Source organism: Eurosta solidaginis, chromosome 2, assembly GCF_040869045.1.
Source record: "Eurosta solidaginis isolate ZX-2024a chromosome 2, ASM4086904v1, whole genome shotgun sequence".
NCBI lineage: Eukaryota > Metazoa > Arthropoda > Insecta > Diptera > Tephritidae > Eurosta > Eurosta solidaginis.
Genome location: NC_090320.1, coordinates 218,210,018 through 218,226,053, shown reverse-complemented (window position 1 = coordinate 218,226,053; position 16,036 = coordinate 218,210,018). Strand labels below are relative to the sequence as shown.

Genomic DNA, 16,036 nt, shown 5'->3' with positions numbered 1-16,036 from the left:
CGTACGGGCGTTGCACGTCGGTGAGTTTTTCGTTTACATTGCACAACTCATAAGGTAGGTCGTGTCAGCTGACACCGTTTTTGGTACGTACGTTCGTGAGTAACTGCCGCATTAGGTGTGGAGGGCAGTGTTACGAATATTAGCAAAACTAAGGAGTGCTGCCAGCTCTAAGCCGATCTAAGCAGTGACGTGAATGCACATCAATAATTCAATCATCATGTATCTACATAAACCCTGCAAAAATCGTGTGACCAAAAACGCACACAGCCACACGAATTTTTGACAGGGGTGACGATTTGGAATGAAAAATTGTGCAAATGAAATAGCATGCTGACAAATTTTGCTTTTCCCACAATGTATCGTGCTCTCTTCGCAAAAAATTATTTTCATAGGGATAGGCAAAAATACGTCATTTTTGCGTGCAAAAAATCCGCCATTTCTAATTCTGCAGAAAAGTGGAAAATTTTTTCAATTTGTGTGATTTGCATTTTGCAGAAATTAATATACGCATTCTTTAATATTTTTTGGTCTACTAAAGTGTGTTTTAGCAAAAAAAACTCATATCAATGTGTGCATGTTTATAAAGAAAGAAAGTGAAATATGTAATTGCATAGTATAAATAATCGTGAGCAATTCTAATACAGAATAGTAAATTTTGATTTCCACATACATACAAGAAAAAAATTCTTGCTACCATTAAGATTTATTATCCAAAATTGAAAAAAAAGATTAGAAAATTCGGTGTAAAAAAACGGCTATGTGTGCAATAAAATAGCCTCTCTTGTTGAGATACCCCTCCATGGTCTCCATTAATTATTGTGACGGAGGTGTGTTTGCAGCAGCAAAGTGAACCCAAACAGTGTAGGTCGTGGTGGTTATTGTTCGTGGTCCGCATCAACTGGACCAGGTGGGGCAATGACGCCACATCCAGTTATACCAAGGTATATACCACAACAGCAAGCGGGTTGTTGTTGTTGTAGCGATAAGGTTGCTCCCCGAAGGCTTTGGGGAGTGTTATCGATGTGATGGTCCTTTGCCGGATACAGATCCGGTACGCTCCGGTACCACAGCACCATTAAGGTGCTGGCCCGACCATCTCGGGAACGATTTATGTGGCCACATTAAACCTTCAGGCCATCCCCTCCCTCCCCAACCCCAAGTTCCATAAGGAGCTTAGGGTCGCCAGAGCCCCGTCTGTTAGTGAAACAGGATTCGCCGCGGATAGGTGAGGTTGACAATTGGGTTTGGAGAAGCTATATGTTGCGCTGGCAACCTGCAGGGTTGCGCTACACAGCCCCTTGAATCTGGTATTTTAGTCGCCTCTTACGACAGGCATACCTACCGCGGGTATATTCTGACCCCCCTAACCCGCTGGGGGAACAACAACCGGGTAATGCAAGGCCACGATAGCAGCAGCAACAACCTCCCAAGGCTGGCTATCATCGTTGATTTATAAAAAAACAGTGTTGTGCATCTGTAATGCTTAAATATTTCCTCTGTTGAAACAGTTTCCACGATTCACTGTTCAACGAAAGCAGCAGCCAGCGTATGCCACCACCGAACAGCTGATAACAAAAACTTGGATGCACAGCAGTTTAAAGCCAAAATGGAAGTTGAGGAAATATCTGAAAATAAGGTAAATATATGTTTCGCGTTATTAACAAAATCGCCCTAAATTTTATGAATTAACAGATCGCTACGAACGACAAAGCACCCGAACGTGTGATCAAAGAAAGCACTACAGAAATTATTGCCGGCGGGGCCGTATTCTACAATCCAGTACAAGAATTTAATCGTGATTTAAGTTTTTCAGTACTTAATGTATACTCAAAGCGGATAATAAGAGAGCGGGAAGCGGCGGCGCATAAAAATCCACAAAATACAAAGGAAAGCAAGCAATGCTAATGACAAGAAACCATACACGGCTGGTGGTGTAAAATACGACGATGGACTGCGAATATTGGAAGCGCTTGCTGCAACAGGTTTACGTAGCATAAGTTATGCAAAAGAAGTAGCAGGCGTGCGTGAAATTGTTGCAAATGATCTATCTAAGGTGGCAGTAGATTCCATTAGCGTAAATATGCAACACAATGGAGTGGAACATTTAATTGTGCCAAGCGAAGGGGATGCAATGTAGGTTGATATACGAATCAATAGCTAGTGATTTAACTGTAATAATCAATAATAAAATTCGCAATAGGACTCTCATGTACGTTTCAACTTCATATGAGAAGCGTTTCGATGTTATAGACCTAGATCCTTATGGTTGTCCGAATCGCTTTCTGCATGGCGCTATACAATCACTGACGAGTGGGGGTTCATTACTTGTAACTGCGAATGATATGGCTGTGCTGGCAGGCAATACGCCTGAAGCCTGCAATGCCAAATATAGTTCTGTGCCTTTGCGTATGAAATGCTGCCATGAGATCGGATTGCGTATACTATTGCATTGCATTGAAACGCACTCTAATCGTTATGGAAAATATATTGAGCCACTTTTGAGCATTTCTGCCAATTTTTATATACGCGTATTTGTGCGTATGCATAGTAGTCAAGCGAAGTGTAAATATAGCATGAGGTTGGTATACAGCATTTTGGCCTTTTACCACAATCCAATTACTTACCATATCTTTATATTATGAACACGGCAAACAATGAATGGTATTTCAATGCACTGGTTGTGATACCTATACGCTACAGCCTATGGGTATTGTAAAAAGCAAGATCTCAGATAAAGGCAATGCGGAAGTAAAATTCGGTATACCAACTGGACCAAATGTTAATACAAATTGTGCGCATTGCGGTGATAAACATCATGTAAGTTTCAACAATCCCACTTAAGTATTTAAACTCGAATAAATCAAATTATTTCCTTCTTACTTAATTGGTGCTTAACCGTTTAAACGGTTATGTCCGTTCAAAAAGGCGCGTCAGTCGCTTTTTCAGAGGGTTAACTGGCACCAATTGTTCACACCAAATTGTTTCTTATATTCCCAAATATAGATGGGCGGTCCACTTTGGTCGCATCCCATACATGATCCAACGTTTGTTGAAGAATTGCTACAAATCATAGAAGAAAAACCGCTAAGTGATTTGGACACACAACGTCGTTTAAAAGGTGTGTTATCGGCGGTATGCCTGAACTTGTATTGGGTACATGAGTTTTTATGTAAAAAATATTCATCATATCCAACATCAATACCTGTTGTTGTTGTTGTTGTAGCAATGCTCGCCCCACCTAATAGCCGCGACCGATCACAAATTGTCATCAATATCCTCTAACGGGAGTCCAAGGAAACTTGCCGTTTCAACAGGGGTGGACCATAAGGAAAGGGGTGTTAGAGGCGTTGGTTCCACATTACAATTAAAGAGATGGTTGGTGTCATGTGGGGACACATTGCAAGCGGGAAATACATTTTGTATGTCGGGGTTGATTCTGGATAGGTAAGAGTTTAACCTGTTACAGTATCCAGAACGAAGTTGAGCTAGAGTGACTCGCTTTTCTCTGGGGAGTATGCGTTCCTCTTCCGCAAGTTTTGGAGAATTTTCGTTAAGCACTGGATTCACCGGGCAATTCCCGGCATAAAGGTCCGACGCCTGTTTATGGAGTTCACCAAGGACCTGCTTGTGTTTTTTCACTTCATACGGCTGGGTTCTCAGGTGCCGTATTTCCTCAAAATGCTTACGGATATGACTCCTTAAGCCCCTAGGCGGTGCTGGTTCATCAATCAGATGTCTGTTGGGATGCCCAGGTTTCTGGGTATTCAACAGGAACTGTTTGGTTAGCATCTCATTTCTCTCCCTTATGGGGAGTATTCTCGCCTCATTATGCAGATGGTGTTCTGGGGACATAAGAAGACAGCCCGTGGCAATTCTGAGAGCAGTATTTTGGCAGGCCTGTAGCTTCTTCCAGTGGGTAATTTTTAGGCTTGGCGACCATATGGGTGACGCATAGCACTTAATCGGCTGGCTAATTGCTTTGTGTGTAGTCATGAGCGTTTATTTATCCTTTCCCCAGGTACTGCCAGCGAGGGATTTGAGGATTTTGGTACGGCTCTGAATTCTCGGAACAATTGCGGCTGCGTGCTCACCAAAATGTAGGTCCTGATGAAAGTCACACCCAAAATTTTAAGGTGTAAGACAGTCGGTAGGGTAATGTCATATGGTCGACATTTGGCGCGGCCATGTTTTAAATAATATCACCGATGATTTGGTTGGTTACAATATCAGGTTTCGCGAGGCGACAAAACTGGAGAGATTGGGGAGATAGCAGTTTATTTTATTACAAAGCTCATCGGTGTAGGAAACAATAGCATAGGTGTAGAAGCAATAGTGACTCCTTCTGATGGTAAAGGTAGATATTGATATGTAGAAGTTAAACAGAAATTTGATGAATATGAGTTCTTTTTAAGTTATTGCAAAAAAGCGTTGAGGAGTTTTAATATCTTACGAGGTACCTTCGTACATGTTTCTAAGAATGAAGAATGAGACCTATTCAAACTTCGCTATACTTTAACATACGATACTTTACCCCATTTTAACACAACTATCATTTATTGATTTTATTAAATTTTATAAAATGTTTCTTCCTCCACAGTTCCATTTCCGTATTGGATGGTAAATATGGCTTTCGCATTTTCTCCATCAATAACTGTGACAAGGTGAAAAAAATCTATGCGCGTAAATCGCAACATATCTTGGTCGAGCGTTTCTTCAATAGCTCTCTAGTGGTGATGGTGACAGCAGAGAAACCCAACTGTTTACAAATGTTACAATATATCAATTGCGTCTACGGCTCAAATACCCACAGTATATGAATGAATCGAACGCACCTAATTGTCTGCCTAACGGATAGTATACATATTCATCAAATTGAAAATATTGCATCAAACGAACTGGGTCTGAATACTGAAACAGTACACATATTCAAAATCGATGAGAAGGCTGTGATGATGGTATAGGGTGAGTTGTTGAATAACATACGAAAACCACTTTAACCCATCTATATATTTGCATTACAGCTAAAGCTTTACAAACAGCAAAAATTGCTGGCGCCAAGCAATTGGAAAAGGCAGTGAAGCATTCATCACACTGTACGGATGGTGCAAGTTAGAAACTGCTGTTGTAACTGCTGCCACCGACACAACGGTCATCTCTACATCGCCGAGTAGCGGCTCGTCCGACTATCTATCGAACACAGTATAATCATATCTTTTGCCAACACAGGTTAGCGATGTGCTAGCACAGGAAAAGATTTCAATTGAACCCAATTAAGAGAGTTTATTTATTATTAAAGTACTTACTTTTCTTTATATCAACAGTATTAATTTAAGTTGCAATTTCATGTACATATATAATAAGGGATGTGATACGATTGCTGTCGGAATTAGATTTGAAACCAATCAATACTCCTGCTATGGGTTGCAGAATTATTGCTTGAATGATTAGATTTAGAACAATAATAAGTCTGACTCAATTACTAGTCGTACATTTTTAAGTTCATCAATTACGACAGCAATCGGATTCCACGACACCTTTGAATATTCTTGACCTGAAAAAAGGTAAACCTAATCTGAATTTCTACTGAGCTTTAAGTTGTAGATTACTGAAATAATTGGAGTTTTTTCTAAAGCTTAAAATAATTTTCGGCTCGCTTAGAAAAGATTTCAATTGGAAAACAAAAACCAATTAAGCGAGTTTATTTATTATTAAAGTACTTACTTCTTTTTTATATGAACTGTATTAATATAAGTTCCAATTTCATGTACATATATAATAATATTGAAAATAATAAATATTGAAAATTAAATTTTTTTGGTTCATATTTTATTCATATGGCTGCTCCAGGTAAAGCAAATCTGCAGGTAAAATTCACGTTATATGGCGGTAAAATTGATTGTCAAATGACTCGAAAATGTAGAGTGAAATGACGGAAAAATGACCGCCATTTGACGAGCATTGTGACGTGTGTGAGCAGCACAGTACTATGCTCGCATCCTATAGGTCGGAGCGGAATGCACGATCACATTAATAGGAACGAAACGGAAAATTTGGTCACAAAACCTAATCACGCCATGCAAAAATGACTATGAATATAACCGCTGCAGAAAGTCACAATGACCGTAAAATGACTAGTAAAATGACGTGGAGCGTTTTGGCAGGGAAACGAAACAATAACTGCGTCTACATTTATGTACCATGTACGTATACGAGCAGAGGAGAGTCAATGCACAAATACATGCATATATCTGAGATACTCCTCTAAGTATGCAATGAGAAAAACTATAAAATTGTGCAATTGTAGTTACAGCTGAGAAGTTTGAGAGCTACTGGACTAGTAGATTCTGGAAGCGCCTAGAAGATCCGAAGGTTGAAATCAAAGAGTATAAAAGGCGACAATTGTAGAGGCGCTGGAATTCAGTTTGATTTGAGTTGTCAAGCAGTACGACTAAGACGATATCTAGCGAGTAATAGCAGTATTATTTTGAAAGTCAGTTTCATTTAAGCTATCAGTTTGGTTATTAAGCTATTCGTTGCACAGTTTGAGTGTTATTGTGAAGTATTTTAATAAAGGCCATTTTTGCATTATTCAATATTGGAATTATTTATTCAACAGTTTAGCGATACGAACCTAGCAAAAGGGCAAATAGGAGGATTTGCAGCAAATTCTTTACAATATTTAAGAATTCAAGAGCTTAACACCGGCTTATAATAATTGAATATTCAATCATTATTTTTGAAAAGAAATAAAAATTTACTGGCATACTGTGATTTTGACATTTCGAAAACCGCCACACAATCATCATCAGTCAATTTCGAATGTTATTAAAGGCTTCAGTGATATTCGAACCGCGAATAACACGGTGAAACTGCAGTTGCCTTAAATCATCGAAATATGCCAGTAAGGCAAGGTGCACACGAGCCTACGCGTCATAGACGCTGCAGGCGAAATTTGTACGCTTTGATGCCGAACACATGTATTTGAATGGAGAGCGGCATACGAGGCGTCAGCTGCATGAACGCGACAAAGCATGCAATTTTCGTGTAGCTAAGCGTACAGCAATGTTGGTCGCTGAGCGAACGTACGCTTGAAAAAAAGGAAGAACAAGATGGTTGTTTACTTTTTTTTGTATGCAAATTTGTGTAATTAGTTAAAAAATGTTGCTTTAGTTAATAAAAGTGCGTGAAAGGTATATTACCAAAGCGAAAAGGAGTATTAAACACCACAACAGCTTGGTTAGACATTGTTGAAGCGTTTAAAAGGCTAAAAAGTGTTGGAAACTAGAAATCACTCTTTTCTCTAGCCCGCGGTGGTTTAAAATCGCCTTTCACAATTTACAAAGGCACGGGGATGCAAATAACGCTTAATACCCATTTTCCTTTGGTTTCGGGGACGGATATAGCTGAAGAAATTTAATTCTTTATTTAATTCTTTATATTTTCAATAATTGTTTGCTTTTTGTAGCGACGCTCGAAAGTAGCTTCGTGTGCAGATCTTGAGGCGTAGAGAAATTGTAGCTATATAAAATATCTTGTACGCGTCTATGACGCGTAGCCTCGTGTGCACCTTGCCTAAATGTTTCTTTCTTTTCAGTTTCTATTTAAACTTTGCAAAGACAATCTATTGCTTTCTTGCTATATGTCAAAATGGTTCTATATGTCCTACTTATTTTGCTATTGTAGTAAAATGGATATTGTAAATGAACACATTGTGCATTGACCAAATAGAGTAAATTGTGGACATTTTTTGCCGATAATATAACAAAACCAGATACTTGAGTTTAAGTCGTTTAAATTTAAATACATCAAAGTAAATAGGTATATCGGCGATTTCGTTGGAGCTTCCTAATTCCGAGAATTTCGATAAATATATGTCTAATTCCATGGCATCGTTCTACAGCTTTTTAGGCTTTTTCTATTCACCTGAGTCACCTTCCCAATTTTCCTTCATATGTGCCACGAAAAAAAAATGTTTCATTGGGAGAAACTCTTCAGAGGTTATTAATTTCCCTCCCCACAAAGAGATTGACTGGCTCCATCGGATTACAGTATTTTACAGCTGATGTTTTGACAGTGTTTGACGGAATATAAATATAGGACCCGAGTGATTGAGAAGGACCATTAGTCTCTGCCTATTTGCATGGCATTTGTAGGTTGAATTCTATCTTACTTGAGCAGATTTTATTCAAAGTTAATTTTCTTTGCTATCAACAAAGCTACAACTACCTATAGAGCCTACTTTAAATGACTGTAATTACAAACTATTGTGTTTAGAAGAATATTTTTCTTAGAAAATAGAGAAAAATAGTATATTGCTGTTGCAATTTGGAAACTCACAAACCATTATCTATACAGTATTTGACCATAAACCTCTAGGAAGAATATATGAGGAACTTAAGAGCTTTTACAATTTCAATTGTTTAATCAACAATTGAGGATGTTCAAATGTAGATTAGTATTTTTTCCTGCAAGCCTTTTATATGCCACATTGGCAACACTTATTTAGAACGATGACAATTTTCGGAACAGGGATTCTTTGTCATTTGCTTTTTTATTATTAAATTTTTAAGAAAATTTCAAAAAGAATACTTTTCCAGTTAACTTCTTTGTGCAGTATTACCATTTAAATATCGAAAAAAACTGGTCATTACGGACAATAATTAAATTTGTTTGAAGATATTTTGAAGTGGCTTTAATTCAATGCAACCATGTGATATTTGCGCGGATTTTGTGCATGTACGACATTTTTCATAACTGATTGGTACTAGAAAACAGTGTGCACACTCAGCAAAGGCTGCATTCATTTGAATGCTTATTCTGTGTTGAAAAATGTTTGTGTTTCATTCAATTACTTCATTCTTTCTTCAAATGAGTTCAAGAGTGAATTCTTTTTTTCCCACTACTGAATGCAGAATGCGTTGACTTTTAAGCCACATTCCTTAACAAGGAATGAAAGAATGAAGAACAGCATTCTTAAATCAATGATTTAAAATTTCAAATGATTGCACACTTTTACAGCTCTGCTGCATACACACACCCATCTATACTTGTGGGTGTGAGGAGCAGTGAACAAATTTGCTTGAAAAAAAGGAACAGAAGAACAAAAAGAAGAACTTGTTCGTTCATCAGAAAAAGAACGAAAGAACCGAATCTCTGAAATGAACGAAAAAGCGCAACTCTAATATTACATTTTTAAATTGAAAATCTCCTGCTAAAAATGAACAAATCCTAACTACAATTTTCATTTCACTGCACTCCCTTTTGTGATTTACGATTTTGGGAAAATTTTGAAAAAACTCCGAACATCATTCCTTTATTAAGGGACGCGCACATTACGCTGCGCGACACGTAGCGGCAGCGGCGCCCAACAGTACGACATATTTTGGGAATTCACATTAAACGGCAATCGAGCCACACATTGCGGCAAAAGTTTGTGTTTATTTTTGTTTGTAAAATGAATAACACAGTTTTTGAAGCTGTAATTATATCATTTTTGTGCGAAGAAGAGGAAAGGAAAAGAAAAAGGTCGCGGCTATGGGTGCACGACATTTCATCCTCAAGATATGAGGAAGGAGAGTTCCACATTCTTTTGCCCAGATTGAAAAAAGATGGTGCAAAATTCGTTGCATGTATTCTTATGAGACAATTCACACCTAGCGGCAGCAGCACTGTGCGACACTTCCTAACGCGGCGTTTTTGCCTAGTTGATCAAATTTGCCGCGAAATGCTGCTGACGCTAGGTGTGTCTCATAAGTATACATGCAAAGAATATTTTGTAGTGCAGTGCAGTGCTGTGTAGTGCAGCCTAATGTGGCCTTAGCTTTATACTTCATTCGAGTGCCTTTTTTCACGGCCTTCGAGTGCCTTCCACACTATTCGCAACATAACCTCAATATAAGCTGCCAAACTATATAGTAAACAATGAGAAAAAGCGAAGTGTGGGGACACACATAGCACACAGCATCTGGCATCTGTGGCAGTTCTTCTTCGTTTCTGCTTCCTCTTGTCATTCGCTGGCGATTGCAAGTTCGAATTGCAACCGGAGAAAATTCATTGAATCACTACCAACTGAACTAAGCTGACGCTTCTATACAACATTAATAAGAATTCAATATTTAATAATTTCACACTTTGTAACTTAATATATAAATTATCTACATAATAAATATATGTTCATTTGATACAAAATTAAATTGGCTAAGTGGTTAACAACCACAATTGGTGACCCCGATATATTTGTACAAGCGGCACAACATCGCAAAAAGGCAAAGCCATGGCAGAAGCAGGAGATTCTGCAACTAACGTCGGTGATAGCACTGAACCGGTGAATGGACACCAACAAGACGAATTCTTCGAAGCAACGGGTGTTCAAACTTTGCATCAACTGGGTGCACACATCGATAAATACGAACGACTGGAACTTCCACCTTTTTGAAACCAAAAAGTCGAACTATGGTTTATTACGGTGGAGGCTCACTTCCAGCTGAGGAGGATTACGTCTGACGCAACGAAGTATTACGCTGTTATCGCCCGTCTCGATCAAGACGCACTTATTGTCATCGAGGGTATTATTACAGACCCTCCAACAACTGATAAGTATTTAACACTAAAGAAATTCTGATAAGCCATTACGGTATTTCACAGGAACGACGGTTCAAAATATTGTAACGAATTTACTTGCAATTCCTCTTATTTGCAATCCTCTGCTAAGTTCGAATCACTAAACTGTTGAATAAATAACTCCAATTTGTAGTAATGCAAAATGGCCTTTATTAAAGTACTTCACAATAACACTCCAACTGTACAACGAATAGCTTAATAACCAAACTGATAGCTTAAAGGAAACTGACTTTCAAAATAATAGTGCTATTGCTCGCTAGATATCGTCTTACTCGTACCTGCTTGACAATTCAAATCAAACTGAATTACTTCTTACTCGCTAGCGCCGCTTTTATAGTTTACGCTGCATACTTCTAGGCTCTTCGATTTCCAGAAGTTACTAGTTGTTTCGGCTACAAAATCGCCAGCCACAACTACGTGCACAAATTATTGCTCTCTCTTGTGACAACCCAGATAAGGTATATGCATGTGTTTGTAGTTTACAGTCTCCCGCACACACATAAGCGTATAAGTAAATTCATCGGTGTGCGACATCTCATCTCTTGCTGCCTTGTATGTAAATGTTGCTCGTCGGAATGTGTACATATGTGTAGACGCAATTATTTATTCGTTTATGTAGATACATAATAGGGGGACTCATGATAACATATAAACTTATAAGGTGTAAAATTATATCCATTTACACACCCGGTTATATGAACGCACCTAGTAATACTCTTGATAAACTTGATTGTTTTTCAGCTGTATTATTTCCAAAAAAATTTTTTTGATTGTTATACAAATTAAAAAATACCAAGATTAAGTGAAAAATCAAAACTAAAACGCCTTTACTTGCTGATGTTGGAGATTTTTGATGAAAATGCCGTCTGTAATGTCTGCAAGGTTGCATTCCTTTGAGTTTACCGCGTTTACACAATGAAATGTGCGCGTAAATTTATACAAATTGTGTAAATGATTTTTCATACAAAATTTGACAGCTCGTGCGTAAACTAGATAAATTTATACGTTTACACACTTTATAAGGCATTTATACGGTTACATGAGTCCCCCTAATGATTGAATTATTGATGTGCATTCACGTCACTGCTTAGATCGGCTTAGAGCTGGCAGCACTCCTTAGTTTTGCTAATATTCGTAACACTGCCCTCCACCTAAGTCTGATCGTCCCGATCAGACAAATCTCTCGATCTAAACGCTGCTAATCTCTCCAAATGAACCACTTTCATTTTGGTTCGTGGTTTGGTAGTGGTTTGTATGCGGTACACTACATCGTTGATCCGTTTTACAACTTTGTATGGGCCTTCCCAGTTACACTGCAATTTCGGGGACAAACCTTTTTTTCGTTGTGGGTTGTATAGCAGCACCAAATCTCCTTCCTGAAACCCTTCCAAATTAATTGCTTTATCGTACCTCGCTTTCATCTTGTCACTCATAATATTTGCTCGTTGCCTTACCAGATCGTGTATCTCTCTCAGCTCTTCTTCTAAGACATCAGTGGATTTCTTGACATTCCTCTCCGCATCGGCATCTATCCCATACTTCAAATCAGCTGGCAGTCGAAGGTCATTGCCAAAAATTACCTTTGCGGGAGTTTGGCCCGTTGTGTCATGTACTGCCGATCGGTAGGCCATCAAGAATAATGATATGTGTGTATCCCAGTCCTTATGGTACTTGTCGACTACTTTCCTTAAATGCTCCTCCAATGTTCTATTGAAACGTTCCACCATACCATCGGACTGAGGATGCAATGCAGTTGTCCGTGTTTTTCGAATGCCCAACTTCTTGCATAGTTCTTGGAACACAGCTGATTCAAAATTCCTGCCTTGGTCAGAATGTAACTCCATTGGTACACCATACCTGGCAACCCATTCGTTTTTAACCACTTCTGCTACTGTTTCTGCTTCTTGGTTTGGGATTGGGTATACCTCTGGCCATTTACTGAAATAATCCATAACCACCAGTACGTATTTGTTTCCGCGGTTGCTAGTAGGAAATGGACCTGCGACATCCATGGCGATCCTTTCAAATGGTGCACCTGAAATATACTGCTTCATCTGGCCACGACTTCGGGTTTTGGGCCCTTTCGCTCTGTTGCATACCTCGCAATTGGCAATCCACTCGGTGACCGACTGACGGCAACCAACCCAATAGAATCTCTGCTTAATTTTCTCGAGTGTCTTCGTGATTCCAAGATGGCCTCCACTTGGACCATTGTGCAACTCGCTGAGCACGTCAGGAATCTTCTTTCTGGGAACAACTATAAGTTTCTTCTTGCACTGACCATCCTCACTCTCCCATACTCGATGCAAGCAACCGGATATCAATTCCAAACTGTTCCACTGTGCCCAATATGACTTCGCAATGGGACTCTCTGCTGACATATCCTCTCTGCTTGGTCTTTCGTTTCGTTCGAGCCCTTGCATAACATGTGACAGATCCGTATCTTCTAGCTGACACTTTCTTAGTTGTTCCTTGTCCCATTCATCCGTACACGTTATAGTCATTAGCCGGACATCTATAATGTCTTCTTTAGCCTCGGCCTTTGAACAGTGCTTGCATTCCAAACTACATGGCCTTCGTGACATTGCATCGGCATTTCCATGGGTACTACCTTTTCGATGCTCAATGGAAAAGTCATAGCTTTGAAGTCGCTCGATCCACCGTGCCAATTGTCCTTCCGGATTACGGAACTGCAGAAGCCATTTCAATGCTGCGTGATCTGTCCTGACATGGAATCGCTGGCCGTAGAGGTATTTGTGAAAATGTTTAATGCACTCTACCAATGCCAACAGCTCTCTCCGCGTAACACAGTAGTTCCTCTCTGGTTTTCCAATCGAACGGCTGTAATATGCAACTACCTTCTCCTGTCCATCGACCAGTTGTGATAAAACGCCTCCTATAGCATATCCACTTGCATCTGTATCTAGAATAAATGTTGCTCCTGGAATCGGATATGCTAACATTGGGGCAGTGCACAAACGCTCCTTCAATGTTTGGAAAGCCACTTCTTGCTCCTTCTTCCATTCAAAAGCTTTGTTTTTTCTTGTAAGCTCATGGAGGCTATGGGCTACGCTGGAAAAATTTGGTACAAATCGGCGGTAATATGTGCACAGCCCAAGAAAACTTCTCAATTCATGTAGATTCTGTGGTCTTGGCCAATCCTGTACAGCCTCTATTTTTTCGTTCGCAGTGCAGATGCCCTCTGTCGTTACCTTGTGACCCAAATAATTGACTTCCTTTTTAAACAGCGCACACTTTTTGGGACTTAACTTCAGACCAGCGCCAGCTATTCTCTGGAAAACTTCCTCCAAGTTCTTAAGATGTTCATCAAAGTTCTTGCCCAATACGATGATGTCGTCCAGGTACACCAAGCATGTTTTCCAATGTAGTCCTTTCAGTACCTGGTCCATGAGTCTCTCAAAAGTAGCTGGTGCATTACAAAGTCCAAAAGGCATCACTGTAAATTGCCAAAGACCATCACCGACACTGAAGGCTGTTTTCTCTTTATCTTCCTCCTTCACCTCCACTTGCCAGTAGCCGCTTTTCAAGTCCAGCGTGGAAAACCATTTCGTACCAGATAGCGAGTCCAGAGTGTCGTCAATTCTTGGCAATGGGTAGCTATCCTTTTTCGTTACGTCATTCAACTTCCGGTAGTCCACGCAAAACCTCATTTTTCCATCCTTCTTTTTTACAAGTACTACCGGTGAGCTCCATGGACTAGCTGATGGTTCGATGACGCCGCTGTCGTTCATTTCTTGAATGATTTGACTCACAACTTCCCGCTTCGCCAGTGGAACCCTACGTGGAGCTTGACGGATCGGTCTCGCATCTCCAGTGTCAATTTGATGTTTCACAACGTTGGTGCGGCCTGGTTTGGAACCATCCTGGTCAAATATGTTCGCGTATTTTATGAGCAGTTGTTTTGCCTTACTCTGATAGGCTTCCTCTAGCCCATGCGTCCATGCCGTGATATCATTTGAAAGATCAGTATTACTAGATGAAACGTATTCCTGGAGCTGTTCACAGTTAATAACTACTTCGGCCTCTTGGCATCTTCCCAAAATAGCTCCTTTGGTCAAATTGAATGGTGACTTGAACTCATTGAGTACTCTTACCGGAATACGTCCATCTTGTTTTGTCATAGCCAGGGTTTTTCCTACAAGTATGTTCAGTGCTGATTTATTTGCTGCTTCGACAACCCACAATTTGTTTGTCCCACAATCTCCATCAACCTTTGCCCAGATGACTGCTTCTGATTTTGGTGGTATTTGCTGACTCTCTTCCACCAGCACTCGTTTACTGCTGTAGCCTCTTTCGTAGCCGAAATTAAGTGGCACATCCATGTTCTTATATCGCATCGTCTTGCTTTGCATGTCGATCTTGATGCCCTGGTCGATTAAGAAGTCCACTCCAATTATGATTTCATCAACAATCTCTGCCACTATAAAATTGTGTACTACCGTGACGTTCCCAATTGCGACTTCACATGATACTTCTCCTAGAACCGTGCTGTCTTCTCCAGTGGCTGTACGCAATCTTGCTCCATGCAATGGTGTTATCTTCTTGTTGACTAAATCCGCTCGAATGATGGAATGAGATGCACCCGTATCTACAGTCAGTAAACGTTCCTTTCCATCCACATGTCCTCCGACAGTAAGATTGTTTGACCTTCTTCCAATTTGTGAGATAGAGATTATGGGGCATTCAATTGAGGGAGCCAGCTGTCGCCCCTTGCGGCTGACTCGCTTTAGTTTAACGATTGAGTGGACTTGGAGATTTGCTCATCTCTTTCAGCTCTGCGTTTACGGCCACCCACATTGTTGGAGCTATTGGGACCGGTGCTGCAATGTCGTGCAATATGACCTGGGTTGCCGCACTTGAAACATTTAATAACTCCGGCATTTTTCTGTTGTGATCCCTTCAGTGCTTCCAAAATTGTGTCTACCCATTCTGGCCTTTCTACTTCTACACGATGAGCCTTATATGCTGGTTTACTTAATAGGGAGGCAGTTTCCTGAGTCAATGCATGTGATACCGTTTCAGCAAATGTCAGTTTTGGGTTCGCGTATGTAGCTCGCTTCGTTTCCACGTCTCGTATGCCATTTATAAAACTCTGGATTTTTACCCTCTCGGTGTATTCCACGGGTGCGTCCGCATTTGCGAGATGAGCCAATCTTTCAATATCTGAAGCAAACTCCTGCAATGTTTCATTTGCTTTTTGGTAGCGGTTTTGCAACTCAATTTGGAATATCTGTTTCCTATGCTCGCTTCCATAACGTCGTTCTACAGCAGCCATCAATGCTTCATAATTGTTCCGCTCTCCTTCGGGAATCGTCTGTAGAATTTCGGCAGCTGGTCCTTTCAATGCTACGAAGAGTGCGGCAACTTTATCTTCCACATTCCAGTTGTTCACTGC

The 16,036-nt window shown here is 40.0% G+C and overlaps 1 long non-coding RNA gene and 1 pseudogene across 2 annotated transcripts in view; both read left to right on the top strand.

The window, feature by feature from the left end:
• Positions 1-16,036, top strand: part of LOC137240609 (uncharacterized) — a 518,840-nt gene that overhangs the window by 18,031 nt on the left and 484,773 nt on the right. The gene's annotated exons all lie outside the window — the stretch shown is intronic.
• Positions 984-3,252, top strand: LOC137240606 (tRNA (guanine(26)-N(2))-dimethyltransferase-like; annotated as a pseudogene).